Genomic DNA, 15510 nt, shown 5'->3' on the forward strand with positions numbered 1-15510 from the left:
TCTAATATCACAAGTAGATAATTTATATCACAAAGTTCTCTATGTTAAGTCACTTTCTCTTTTAAAAGAAAAATTCAAGTGTGTTGTGTCGTTCTACAGCCAAATCAAGGCAACAATACCCTTTACTCAGCTCTATCGACCACCTCCACTAGAACATACTGGGTATGTGATGAGCTCTCATGGTGACAGTATACGAAGAGGGCAGTGAGCCAGTACATTCTTTAGGGCTGCCTACTCAACCTTCATATCTCAGTTCGAATGTCATTCACTCTGGAAAGCCTCCACAGATCCCGGACACCACCACTCGCCCCTCCCTCCCAACGCAGATAAGGTTTGATTCTCTTACTATAATTCCCGTGAATATTTTAGAGAGAAAGAGCCCCAAAGTCTCATTCTTCTATTTTCCAATGATAGATCTGAAAACAGAAAAGCGTTGCCATCAAGTCAATATATGATCAATATGAAACAACTACATAGTGACAGCACCATGTCTGAAGTCAGAAAAGAGAGCTCTCAAGTGCAAGACAGAAATTCCTTATTAGAAGGTAGCATATTCTACCAACGAGTCCTATCATTTGGGCAACTCACTTCACCTCTTGGCAACTTAATATTTTTTAATGAAACTAAAGTATGCAAGAGTGTACCTCTTGAGATCCCTCCTAACACTCTATTATTCCACATGCAGGTACAGAGCAATTCTCAATGGCACTTAAATGTAACTCGCAACAGTAACTTCAAAAACTACTTTCATGTTCAGTTGTTTCTTCTTGCTCCATAAAGCACATTCATGAAGTTACACAATCATTTATTTATCAAGCATTAGACTCTGCCCCATAAATATGTTCTGGTGCAGATTTAATAAAAATACAGACAGTGCAGTAGGTTTCCACCCTTGATGTTACAAGTCTATCTTAAATATGTCTTTACATTGAAACCAGGTTTCACAAAGATGTCCTTTAAAGTAGAACTGTTATGTCCCCTGACCAAAGAATGAACTAATGAAATCAAAGTCAGTAGGTACTAAGATTTCTGTGGAAATGACATAATGTTATGTTAAATACAACTTCTTTGTTTTCCACTTCAATTTTACTCAAACATTTCAGAACCCCTCACATTTTGTACTGAACTCTTAGTGCTATGAACAGATCTCGAATTCAGCTTATATCTAGCAAAATCTGTGTTCACTTTTACTAATTATGAGCCATAACGTTCTGTTAAGTTGCTTTTCTTTACTGACCTCTCTCCTTTTATAGAAAGTGTTCATTTACTTTAAATATGTTTACTGACAATCTACTCCTAGTTTTCATACTTAAAGTTTGGAAGAATTATGCAAACCAACATTTCTTTTATTTCCTAAGAATTTGATAAAGGAATCTTTTGTTTCAGTTGATGTTTTAGATGAACTTAATAGACTAAAAGTCCATTCAAAACAAAGAATGAAACTAAAAAACTGGTGAGGAAAGAAAATAGGTGATGGACTTCTGAATTCTTTACAGGTAAGTCTATTGCTTAATTTCATTTGTACTCTCCTCATATTTCTACTAACAACTGTTTTCCAGATTGATATTTTACTGCTATTCCTTAACAAGTAAAGAGTCATGCCATAGCACTGTCAGACTGTAGTACCGGTAATTCTAGTGCTATTTCTTTAGGTATTTTAGTATGTTTAATTCAAAGGCATAAGGCACAGGCCTATTTCAATATTAATAACTACTAAATGTCTATTTTTTAAAGTTTTGACTTTTTGTTAACTGATCTCATCTTTTACACTGAAATGTGTGTGTGGAGGGGGGCATCCCTGGCTGGTGCAAAGGGTTAAGCTGCTAACTGAAAGATTGGCTGCTAGAGTCAACCCAGAAGTGCCTCAGAAGAAAAGTCTGGCAATTCACTTTGGAAAAAATCAGCCACTGAAAATGTTACAGAGTACAATTTCACTTACACACGTGGGGTCGTCATGAGTCAGTTTTGACTCAACAGCAACTGGTTTTTGTTTTTGTTTGTTGGTTTTGGTGTGTGTGTATGTAAAATGGTATGTATATATTTTAGATATATATACATATACACATATATACATACTTTAGTATATATAACTGAGCATTGTAGTTGTTGTGTGTTATTGAGTCTATTCCAACTCACAGTGACCTGATATGACAGAGTAGAGCTGCCCCATAAGGTTTTCCTGGCTGTAATCTTTACAGAAGCAAATCACCAAGTCTTTCTCCATCGGAGCCACTGGACAGGACAGCCAATCTTTTCGGTTAGTAACTGAACACTTAACCATTGCAACACCAGAGTTCCTTTAACTGGCCATAACTAATTATTAAGAATTGCCATAACTAATTATTAAGAATTACCATAACTGAGAATAATTCTTAAGAACTGCCAAAAAGTTAGGAGGATCTGTTATGTACCAAGGGTACTAATGAAATCTGACTCATTGGAACTAAGTAATATAAGTGAAACAGCACTTACTCTTTGACCTGGTCATTCTACTTCATGGAATCTGTCCTACAAAGACAATCAGAGAAATGGACCAAGTTTTCAGCACAAACGGTATTCATTGTAACGTTACTTATCCTAGCAGAAAATGACAACCCACACTTATAAGAGAATGTTTAAGTAACTCATAATGTATCTACTTCATGAAATATTTTACAGCATTAACAATGATCCTTTCAAAAAATGCTTGTGGCATTGGGAAAATGAAAATAATTATACGTAAACCATGTATAGTACAATCTTAACTCACACATGCACACAATATACAGGCACAGATAATCAAGATAAAAAGATAAGTGTGAAATAATCTCTGTGAACATTCTGGTAGTCACTAGATTATAAGATAGAGGTTTTTCTGTTTTCACCTTATGTATCTCTAAATTTCCCAAGTGTTCAACATGAGCTTGCGCTATAGTCAGAAAAGAACTTTTTAAATAACGACTGTTTAGAATTTACAAGTATCAGTAACTGCAGAGCTGCTATGTTAAGCTAAAGGAATGTCCAGGAGACTTGGGAAGAATGAATGGGAATCTAAATTCAGCTATTACTGACACCCAAGCACAATCAGAGGAGTACACTTAACGACATTCATTGGAATATTAGCAATAATTCCAGAATAACATCTATCAAGCTAAGAGAGTAGCATAAAAGGAAGTCCAAAATTACTAAAACAAAGAGTAGGAGCTAAGAGTATAACATTGATCCTTATGAGTCCCTTATACACACTTCATTTATTTGTCATAAAGTAGGTTAATTTCTTTTATAAACCTAACGTTTTCATTTAGACTCCCCCCCCCCCTTTTTTTGTTCTATCTCAACAGCCCTTATATTCAAGGAAGAAAACACACATACATACCACTGCTATATCACTATAATCTATTATTCAAGAAAGGCCTCACTGAATAAATGTCTGCTCAGGGGCTCTAAGCAAATTTCATTTCTGAACACTACTGTCTGCAGCCCAGCAGGCTATTTCACCAAGATAAGATCACACATTTAATCAAATGTGCCAAAAAAAGAAATACAAAGTTTGCTTAATAACGTCAAATCATAAGAATACAATGTTGACACCATATTAATTTTTAGTGCTCTTTCTTCTTCAAGGATTTGCAACAATAAGGAAGGTCATTGTACATGGGAGTTCTTCTAATTAAGATTTCTACTAATCTTAAAAAATTTTCCCAAATTATCTTCATATGTTACTACTTATGTTGAGTTGGTACTTAAAAATTAAAATGAAAAGTCAACACTATTTTTTATTTCAAATGAAGAAAAACAATAGATTTAAGAAGATTCCCAACTTACAGGAAAATATTCCTAAGGCAACACTTTAATTCAGCTGCCTGCACTAAATATTACTCAGACTCTAGTTTTTGTAATAATGAATCCTCAGTAGTTGTGTGTCAGCTCAATGACATTATTATTGGATAGGCTGAAGTACATTTTCATTGGGTTCTCTAGGCTGCTATAAAATTATTCATGCTAATTATTTGAAATATCTTGATGCTATTTTTTTTTAAATATTCTCTCTCTCTTTTTTGGGGGGGCTTACTTGAATAAACACATATCCCCATCAGAAGCATAACATCATAAGTACACTGGCAAGTATAAAATAACGAGACTTCATAAGCACATGGACGGAAACCTATCTGCAAATCCATTTTTTTTCTCCTTTTACTTTTATTTGCATTGATTTTATGCTGTATTTTCCCCATGCCATACATTTTTGTTTCTTCAGTTTATTCTGGGATGGCTTTCTCTTCTATGTAACCTCCTATCCTGGCTCAGGAAAAAAAAAAAAAAAAATTATTTTTCAGTAAGGTCTGTCTTAATGTGGTGGGGGAGTTCAAGCATAGGTTAATTTGACCATGAGTTCTGTTAAGTCCAACTGCATATCTTTGGGGCTCTGTTCACCTGGAAATGCTCAGTGTCCAGATAATCTACATCGAAACCTATAAAGTCAGCATTAATCTCTGTGTTTTTAAGCATGTGCAGCAAAAATCCAGCGCTCTTTTTGGACACAACTGTTTGGGCTGAGCACACCTAACACTCCATCACTGTTAAGATGTAATCGCACACATTACTGTGTGAGGTGAAATCTTTCAGAAACTTGGTGACTTTTCATATATGCATACCCTTGGTGGCTTGGACAGTTTTACAAATGTTCTTAAAATAAACACAAACATCTGAGCTTCTTGATTTGCATGACTTTGTGGGGGTTTCTGTGCCAACGGAGTAATGAACCATTTTTGAGATCACCTCTGATGCTTAAGGGAAGAGGGTAAGCCCATTTTTAGTGGGTTTTCCTAATCAATTCTCCTAACTCCTGGTTTCTCTCAGTTAACGAAGGATCACTGTAGTGGATGTTCGTGTATCATCTATCATCCCTTCTTCCTTTTTCTGTGGACAATATTCCTCCCTTAATCAATCCTTTCCTTGTTCATCCCACCTAGATGTCCAGAGAAGAACTGCAATAGCCTTACTGATTCTACTACGCTAGTCACCGTAGATTAGTCTAAAGCTAGGTATCTCATTCAGACTGTGGTGAAAGGGAAGAATCCAGTAAGCACAGCAGAGAAACGGGAAGACGAGTAGGAGAGAACAAGCGGAGCAGAATCTTAGTGACATTCAAGTTGTAAATTTTTTGCTGATGCCTAAGAACAGCTGTCCTTCCCAAAGATTCTTTAGGTGATAAACACAATATCCTCCCAATAAATTAACCACTTCAGCCTAAAGCTATTGCAGCACCTTTGCAATTAGAAGAAAATTGATGAATATACCTATCCTGTTGTTGTTAGTTGCCACTCAGTCGACTCCAACACATGGCAAGCCCATGAGCACAGAGTAGAACTGCTCCATGGGGTTTCAAAGCTGTGATCTTTCAGAAGCAGATAACCATGGCTGTCTTCTGAGATGCCTCTGACTGAGTTTGAACTATCAGTTTTTGGGCTAGTAGTCAAGCTTTTAACCATTTGTACCGCCCAGGGACTTCTATACCCACTCTATTAAATCTTATTAGTTGAATTTAAGTACATACCACAACTGAAATGCTATCACAAAACATGCCTCATTTTGGAATATTATAAAACAATATTTAGCTATTACACATAATTATTGAAAATGAAAGTGGCATTTAAGTGAAAATGCCTAAAACTCAAAAGATGGCCATGCATTATTTTAAAAAGAAAGAGCATCAAAATCAATCTCTCCTTCCAAAATCAACTGCAGTTGGTAATATGATTAAAACTCATTAGACAAATTCAACTGAATAGTTAAAGCTAATTTAAAGAAAGAAGGCTATAGATACGCACATGCTTCATGTTAACACAAAATTATTTCTTTCTGAATAGGTTCTTTGTCCACGCCTTGAAATCATGATCAGCATTCTGAGTCAAGGATCAAACAAGTATCAGCCATTGACAAATTAAGAACAATAAAAATTTGAAAAAACAAAAAATGTTAACAAAAACCAGCTGAACCCTCCCATTCCTGCCAGAAATAAAATTGCATACAAAAAGATGACCATCAATCAGGGACATTTCATCTTATTCAAAAGTATGTGGAAGAGCTTTGAGGAAAGGAAAGGAGGAAAAAGACCAAACCAAACCAAAACAAAACAGAAGACTGTTGAAAAACATCTTACAGGGTCAGCTGTCAATGGAATGAATTTTAGTATTCAGGTTACCCACTCAAGCAGAACATCAAAAACTGGGCTTGAGTCTCTCCCCTATTCTCACAGGCTCAGGCTACCGTGGAGTTTCTAGGGCTGTGCTGAATAGTAACACACTCTGTCTCTGCGGGATGCGTAAACACCAATACAAGCTGATCAAACAGAAAGGGGTGTCGTTTCTACTTGGCTTGCATTTTCTTGAGTCATACTTTAAAGCACTTAAGTCTGGTACAATTTAGCAAGTTAGCCCTCCAATGCACAGCTTTTTTTTTTTTCATTTATTTTTACCACCTATCCTTTCAGTTTTAACATAAATACTGGAAAATTATAGGTAAAAGTCACACATTTTAATAACTTCTCTTATGGGCAATTGTCACTGAAATACAGATTATCAATTCTAAAATCTGAACTTATTTATGATGCTTCCAATACATCTACTCTTTAAAGCAATTTTGGTCCGAATTTCTAGGGTGCCTCTGTTTACAGCAATCTTGTGAGCACTTGAACTTTGGGATCATGACTCTTTTAAAAGTACAGATTCTTAAACCTTGGAAGTTTATGATGATTTGTTTTGGTTACAACACTATAGCAAATTTTCATGGAGTTAAAGCTTAAAGAGTTGCTGACACCGTATGAAAAGGTGATCAAGAGTTTAATTTAAAATGTCTTAAGTTAAATTGCTACTATCATTTTATACCTGATTTAAAGTCAATCCTCAGACACGGCCCTTAGTGGCTGTCAAAAATATTTTCCTGTCAGGATTATGATTTTTTGGTGGGGAATTAATAGCAGAGCAGACCATTTTAAGATTAAGAAGAAGAGCTCAGAAATAGGTCCTTTACAAAAAGTTACAAAAAAAAAGAGGGAAAGAACATAGAAAATAAAGAAAAATAAAAGACATGTGAAACCTTTCTCAACTGCTTAAGAAAATGTTATTTAATAAGAAAATGATATTTGATTTTGCTAAATTTTCTGTATTATGTTACTCAAAAACAATTCTAACAACACCGTGGCATAAGAACAGCTATCATTCATTAAGTGCTCACTGTACCAGGTATGTTTACTACTTATTCTTCATCCCAAACCAGTAAGGTGGATATTATCTCTATTTTACAGAGAGATTAAATATATTGCCCCAAATCACAGAGGTCTAAAGTTGTGGAACTGGGATTGTACACAAGTGTCTCACATTCCAAAGGCCATTTCTAAGAAGTTGATAATTAAGGACAGTCCCCATCTCTAGCTATTGAGGGTAGTTTAGTTTCTCTAACACTAAATCAGGATTAACCAAAGCGCTAGAAAGGTAAGTGCTACAGACTAAATTCATAGTGACTGGCCTTGGTCAGAAATTAGAACTGCAGTCATGGAATATAACAAAAGAAAAGTATATATAATTTATAAACATATCAGTTTTTAAAGTTTTCAGATAGATGTCAAAGTACCATTCAGATGTATTAGAGTTCACCAGTTAAACTTTAGCCCGTAGTAAAACTAATCTGCACATTAAGCTTAATTTACTAGTCAGGCCTATCACCATTCACAAACAGACTGAGCTACAGTATATAATTACCCCAAGGATCTCTTTCACTGAAAATGGTCTGCTGTTGTGCTTAGATAGTGATTAACAGATTAAGAGTGTGGTGAGTCGTCTTGATATCACTTCAGAAAAGTGATTTCCTTCTTAATAATTCCCAAGATACATAAATATTCAATTAGGGTCTTTGAAATCTAGTTTTAATTGGGCTTTCCTATTCAACTACCCAATTTCAAACTTAACCCAAGCTAAGAAAGGTGTTTTATTAATTCTTCCTATAAAAAAAAGCCTTCCTATAAAAACCTTTCATGATTTTTAAAGTGAAAGGGTAGAATAAAACCAAGATTACCTTTTACACTAAAGTTTCAAATTTAATAATACTATGACACTCAAAGTAATGATGTGAAACTTACTTGCATATCTAAATCATGTGGGGAGTTGATTAAAGTTTTCTAAGGCCCTCAATGAGACCTAATAAATAATAATAGCAATAACAACAGCAGCAGCAGCAAACACTTATATTCTTATTATCATGTGCCAGACACTGTTTTAAGCACTTGTCATATATTTACCCATTAAATCTTCACAACAACAATATGAGGTAAGTACAATCATTACACAATTAAAAAAAAATAAAGACACTGAGGCATAGAGAGGTTAGATATCTTGCCTAAACTGCTTACCAAACCTAAGCAGACTCACTCCAGAATCCCTTCTCTTTACCACTACACCATTCTGCCTCTCCAGGTATCAGACTGTCTAAACTTGGGGCCCCAGATTCTTTATTTTAAAATTTTCCATATGGCTACTTTGCAGCCATCCCCTTACTAGCCAGCATATCAGACTGGAGATGTACAGTTTTAAAGTTTCCATTTCAGTAAACAGAAACCAGAAAAACTAGAACCAGCTTTCTACATTGTGATTTTAAGAAACCAAACCAAAAAACAAACAAACAAACAAAAAACCCAGTGCTGTCAAGTAGATTCCAACTCATAGCGACCCTATAGGACTGAGTAGAACTGCCCCACAGTGTTTCCAAGAAGCACCTGGTGGATTTGAACTGCCGAGCCTTTGGTTAGCAGCCATAGCATGTAACCACTATGCCACCAGAAACAGAATAATGAAAATACCCAATAGTAATCAAATATTCAACCTGCCTGATCCTTTAAAACTTGACCATCTACTTGTTTTCTCATCTTAGGTAGCTCCTTATCTGGTCACATGAGGTGACATTTCTAAGTACAAGAAGGCAGACCTTGAAAAAGTATAACACCAGTTCTCAGACTTTCTTGTCCTGGGAACCTCTTATACTCTTAAAAATTATTGATGTCCTAAAGCAGCTCTTGATTATATAGGCTAAGACTGTCAATATTTATGTATTAAAAGTTAAAATCAGAAGTTTTTAAAATACAAGGAGGCACACAAGCACCTGTGCCACTTGCCATCACAGCAATGAGAACATCATATATCGTGTAGCTTCTGGAAAACTCCACTGTACACCAGTCAAAGGATGAGTGGAAAATGCAAATAATAATTCCCTTCACGGACACTTTGGAAGGGTCTTAAGAGACCCACAGAGTTTCCCAGAACACACTTTGAGAACCACTGATGTAAAGCATTATGTGCTATACAAAATAATCATCGAGGAAGTTTTACCAGACAGAAAAGTTCAGCTGGGTGATTTTCCCACTCTACAGAGCTTTCAAAATGAACAGGATTACCGTCAACAGCTTTCCTCTTAAATTCTTGAATAACATGGACCAAATGTTAATTTCTTCTAAGATATATATGTAATCACTCTTACAAAGAAATTTGTTAATATTAAAATGAAATTTTTGTTTTGTCAGTAAGACCTAATACATAAATTATTAAAATCTATAGAAAGAATCCCCCATGTCACCCACTCTCCAAAACAAATGGAGAATTTCAATGGCTTCAGAGTAGGGCGGCTTTTTTTTTTTTTTTAAGTATTTTTGTATTTTTTAATGAATGAGCACATTTCACAATTCTAAGAAAATTATTCCTAGATATTTATGCAGTAATAGGGTTAATTTTATTGGACTATATTGACGCTCAGACCAAATTAATGGCATTAAAGGGTCTTGGCAAAAACCAAGTACATCTTAGCACTCATAAATCCAATCTAGAGGTATGCTCACACTACCTTCTCAAATATGCTAATAAACATCAGTATCAAAATGAATATATCTGGATATAGCTTCCCATTGATCAACAACTCCCTAACCAAACACACACATACACAGAGAGAGAGATAAAAAGGGGAAAAGCCAGGAGGCCTTGACTCACATCTAAATGTTTTAATTTTTATTTTATTATAAAATAGGGTATTCTATAAAGAAATGTATTTGCATAAAGTAAAGACACAATGCAACAGTAATCCAAGTGTACATATGTCCTGAAGGCAAACAAATGCTAACTTATAATATACCCACTGTCTTTAGGGCTCCTCCCTGTGTTGGCAAAAGCATATTTTGAATGCAATGCAAATCTAAAAGGGAAAACAGCCATTTGCTAAACTTAAGCAAGGATCATTTCCCTTTAATTCCAACTGCTCTAGCCACTCACACCATTCTAAATTAGGGCTACATAGTATTTCTCAAAATCACTGTTGTATCCTAATATAAATTCAAAATCAAGTTTTCCCTACTGATTTCTGAGGAAAAATGCCCCCACTTATAAACAGTAATTGTCACTTCTACCTGGCAGCCCTTTTCAAAAAAGAGTTTCAACTAATGCTTTAAGTGGTTCAAATCAAATCTGCAAAATGATTCAGTTTAGCCTAGTATTATTTGACCAACTCCAATCTTAGAGATTGATAATCCTTTCTATCTACAATTCAGGAATTCCTTAGCTACAGTTCACAAAAGAATAGAAGGTAAATCCTAACTGCCAGAAACAATGCCAGGCAGAGTGTCTTTCCTAACTGCTAGAAACAATGCCAGGCACAGTAGCTGGAGCCAGTTAAGTCTCACACTTGCCGTTATGCCCCCATGGGAAGGAATATTTAAATCTGCAGAATATAAGAAGATCATTATTATGAAAATCACTCCTTAAAGATCTTCCATTCATATTTTCAAGGAGGGCTCTCTTTCTGAAAGGTTATCATACCAAGCAACCTAAAATGAGATCTCAAAAACATTTACCCATCAGGCAAATCACATGCTGCCTTATCACTCTTCAGGCCAAGGATGCCTGATGCAGCCTAAGAGCTCTATCTAAAAAATTTAAATAGTTCACATAAACCTTTACACTAATCATTTCTCCTCCTCTGAGTTTACAGAAATGATCCCGTCAAACATACACCCAGTTATTGAATATTTAGTGATAAAGAAGTACTATGGAATGGTACTCAAGCACTCTGACACATTCACCTTCAGCTAAAGACAGCACACCACACTGACAGACACAGCTCTAATGACATCAGGACCTGTGGAATGTATGACTGCTAGGAAACACATGCTGCTAGGAAACAAAGAACAGATCTGATCGAATCCTCTAATAGAAGAACTGGGAACCACTGCAATTAGATCTTCTAACACAGAAAGACAAGTATTCCTTAATCTTTAGAAATATCTGCAAATGTAAACACTTTAACACATACCCTCTAGAAATGAAACAAATATTTGAAACTAGATTCCCATGAATTACATGACAATTTTCTAAGGTTTCTATTAAGGTGATCACCACTAGCAACTTCTCTGAGTAAAATTATAACTTTCTCAAAATCAGCCAGCAGTGATTCAGTTTTGTTTTTGTTTTGCCATCTAAGCTTTTTTAAGACGTCAAGATTTTAAAAAAATGAAAAAAGAACTCCAGAAATTTCAGTATCTAGACACAAAGTACTCTTTTACAATCAAGGTACTAGGCTCTAAAAAACTAAATAGAACATAGCCGTTTGCAACAATCACCAAAGCAGTCAGAGTTAATCTAGGTCTAAGAAATTAATGTATTTTACCTATCAAAATTTAAAAGCAGTTTAGATTGCAAAAATAACAATTTATAAGCTGTGTTTATATTGTACATTTTTTTACCCTTGCTTTTTTTTTGGTTACCAAAAATAAAAAGATTGGGTGAAACAAAACTGAGAATTTTTTCAGCACAAATATTCTTTTAACTCCTTCACAAATTATCTTGAAATCTCTTTTGGTGATACTGTAACTGCCAATTCTATCCGTAATCCACATATAGATATATTGGGTGCCAGGATTCCAGATAATTAGTACCATTACAGATTGAAAAATACAGCAGGGAAATTTAGCTAAACTCTGTTTAATCTCTTGGAGAAATATAGGACATTTTCTGAATGAAAAATTACTAAAGTGTTTCTTTCAGATTCTGTGATGACATTCTTCAATTCAACTAGTGATCATAGCCCATAGGACACTAAAATTAGCAGACTGCCTATTTACTTCAGAGCAAAACACAGAAGGCAATTTTTCCTTCCTGCCAGAGTCTATGCGTCTCCTCATTTCCCCAGCAGCTGGCTGGAAGGATGTAAAATCAGAGGTGCAAGAAGCCTTATACTTTCTAATGAGTAATCCACCCAGGAAAGTAAACACAACAGACAGCTGTAGGTTCGGCTCTAACGGAGACTGTGGCAGGGATGCTTACACCGTTGTTTACAATGTGTTCTAACTACTGCAGGCAAGGATTACACGCAAGCACAGGCAGGAGACACCCTGGAGGTGGTTCGCACGCCTAGAGTTCCACCAATTGCTATATCTCTGGCCATAAATAAAGCAGTACACGTTTCCATCAGAGAGAGGAAAGTGACCAGAGAATTCCAGGGATCAAAGGTTATGCTGGCTTGACTGGGTTACTTCAATCTGCTGGTAGATAACTACTCTATTCCTCGTTCTCATCAGGGCCAATCTGGGATGCCTCGAGCGCTGCGCCAGCGAAGCTGACGCGCTGCATGCATCTCGCAGAGCTGCTCCTCGCCAGGGAGAGCGGGACAAAGTAAGGCTTCCTTGCAACCCCTACAGGGCCCCAACAGCCTCCTCAAACCAGATTTTCCAGTTACGCGGATCCCAAGCGATTTCAATAAGCAAGCTCAGCTCAAGCAGCATCAGCTCTGCCATCCCCGCAAACACCTCCCTGCCATCCCCGGAGCGCGCGAACGCGCACACACACAGGCACACGCCGACCCCGCCGTCGACTAACCCTGGTGGTGGAGGTCGGCCTCCCCCACAACATACACATACACCTATATTCTTGGGGGCCTGGCAAGCTCATCCCTTGATCTCCGACGTGGGACTGGTTGCCGGGACCCGCCGGCAAGGACGCTCCGCTGCAGCCCGGAACCTTCCCTTCTACCGGAAAGAAGCACCTGGGCTCCTGCCCTCCTACCTGTAACCCAGCAGACTGCGGCCACCAACGCTCTGCCCACCCCACCCTGGCGCCGTGGCCGCCCTTCGAGCGCCCGGATTCGTGCAACACCGCCCCCCGCCCCGTGCCCACTCCCAGCACAGCGCAGCCACGGGCCACCCACGAAAGTGGTAGCTTTCTCCAGCCAAAACCCCCTAACAAGTCCCGGGCAAGGGTGTCTTAAGTCAGACTGCCGTGAAGGGGGCACAACGGGCGGGGTGCGGAGAGGCAGCGCGATTCCACGACTCGGGTGCGACCAGGGCAAACGCGGCCACCAAGGATATTCCAGGCAGTCGTCGAGGGAGGCCCTCTCCGGGCTCGCAGCCCCACAGTCCCCACCATCCTAGAGCCCAGATCCTCACCCGGTCCCTGTCCGTCCTCCAGCCCGCTCCCGCCTGGAACGACACCAGCCCCAGACAGCGGAAAGAAGGCGCCCCCTCGTCGGCTTACAGCCGACCGAAGGGCTGGCATTAGGGTGAGACTGGAGGAAAATGCCTGGGAGGGAACCTTTCCTATTCCCCAGTGTGTAAGACTGAGAATGTCTCCTCTCCCCCTCTCCCAACCTTCCCGCTCCCCCAGCCGCCAAATCACCCAGTGACTGGAGAAACCTGGAACCCGTGCCAAAGTCGAGAGCCCACCAGCCAGGGGGCTTCCCTTCCCGTCCAGCACCTCACCATGATCGGATGAGTGTATGTGAGGGCGAGTATGTGAGGGCGAGTGTGTGAGTGGGAGAGTGAGTATGCGGTGAAGCCCGCACCCCCTCCGTTGCCAGCCCCGCGCCTCGCGGACGCCGCCGACTGAGCCTGGCCAGAACGACCACTATTATGAAGAGTGCGAAGAATAAATTACCTTTCGTAGCCGCCGGTCCCGGAGATCGTCCCATCAGTTGCTCAACAACCTGCAACCGGGTGCAGTTCCCACAATCCAGCAATTGAGCCTGGGGCAAAAGGCTGACCGGCCCCAGCGAAGACACCCCCACCACAGGCGGCAAAGAATGATAGTCAAAGTGCTGGACAAGACAGCAGGAGAGTGGGAACCCCAGTAATGGAAACAACAAAAAGTCTCTCCCTTTCTCCTGCTACACAGCCATGGAGAAAGAGGGGGAAAAAAAGAACCAAATGCTTGTCTTCCTTTACGTTTCCTAGCTTCAGACACATCAGGGAGCAAAAGCGGAGCAAAGAGAAAGGAGGGTTCAAATGTCTCTCCCAGTCCACAGTTGCACAACTTCGGAGTCAGGCTCTGTCAGCAGCCGAGGAACCCAAGCGGCAGCTATTAACATGCGGCAGTCATAGCTGGGGCCGCTTCTCCTCCTCCTGCTGCTGTTGCTGTTGCTGCTGCTGCCGCCGCTTAAGAAAAGACGCTGCTGAAGAGACCAAAAAATCTTCCACCATCCCCCCAGCTGATCTTTATATCCAGTTCCCCCACCCCACCCCCCTTCTCTTTCTTTTTCTTCTTTCTCGTCCTCCCTTTTCCGCTTCCGAGCGGCAGCGATGGAATAGGTAGGGGAATTCGCGAGGGCCAGGGGTGGCTGCTTCTCCGCCAAAGCCTCTTCCTCCCGAGGTCTCTCCCTGCCAAGGGTCTCCTCTCGCGCCCGCAACCTGCGGGGAATGCTGGAGCGAGGGCGACGCAAACTCCTTCCCGGGTGCACAAGGGGGCCGGGCGGGCGGAGCGGGCGCCGGGTCGGCGAGGGCTGCGTCCAGGGGGCTGCCGAGACCGGAGCCCAGAGGGTGGCTGCTTAGCTCGCCGGTCGGGCCGGGCAGCTGCGGGCATGTGGGAGCTTCATCGCGCGGCCCCGGGCTCCGCGCCGCCGCCTCCCCGGTTCTTTCTCTTCTTCGGCTCCCCGAGAGCGAGCAAGGCTCTGGCGCTCTCCAGACACGCACACTCACACACGCGCACACGCGAGCGAGCGCCTGCCAAAGCAAACCAAGCAAACCGCGCGCGCGCACACCCGGAGAAAGAGGACTGAGGCAAAAAGAGAAGAAAGAAAGAGGAGGGGGCGAGTCACAGGCAGCAGCGGCAGCAGCTGCCACAGCGGAGCCGACGAACAGTCCGGGAAAAGCCGGCGGCGGTGGCGGCGGCGGCGCCCACCCGGACCAGCGACAGCATCTGCATCCCCGCTCCTGGGAACTAGAGCGAGCGGTGCCCAGCGAGCAGGCGAAGGAGCTACGCGCCGAGAGTCGGTCGGAGCGCGGGCGCGCGGGGGCCGTACAGCCAGCGCGCAGCGGACGCCAACCCGGGCCCGAGCCGAGGCCAAAATGAGCCGCGGGCGGGCGGGCGAGCTGCAGGAGCGCGGAGAACCGGGGAGGGGGCTCGCGCCGAAGGAAGGGGGTGGCCGGCAAAACCCGGATCTGGAGTGCGCTCGGGCTCCGCTGCGCGGGCTCCACCTAGCAGCTCAGCAAACGCTTGGAGGTGGGAATGG

The 15510-nt window shown here is 40.8% G+C and overlaps 1 protein-coding gene across 11 annotated transcripts in view; it reads right to left on the reverse strand.

Annotated features, from left to right (window-relative positions):
* Nucleotides 1-14474, reverse strand: part of ADGRL3 (adhesion G protein-coupled receptor L3) — a 945099-nt gene extending 930625 nt beyond the window's left edge. For 8 of the 11 annotated variants that reach the window (XM_049886210.1, XM_049886209.1, XM_049886208.1 and 5 more), the window contains exon 1: nt 13941-14474. The gene's annotated coding sequence lies outside the window, so the exon portion shown is untranslated. The other 3 variants (XM_049886204.1, XM_049886202.1, XM_049886205.1) reach the window with 3 other exon arrangements.
* Nucleotides 14475-15510: the final 1036 nt, after the last annotated feature.

Source organism: Elephas maximus, chromosome 5 (genome assembly GCF_024166365.1).
Source record: "Elephas maximus indicus isolate mEleMax1 chromosome 5, mEleMax1 primary haplotype, whole genome shotgun sequence".
NCBI lineage: Eukaryota > Metazoa > Chordata > Mammalia > Proboscidea > Elephantidae > Elephas > Elephas maximus.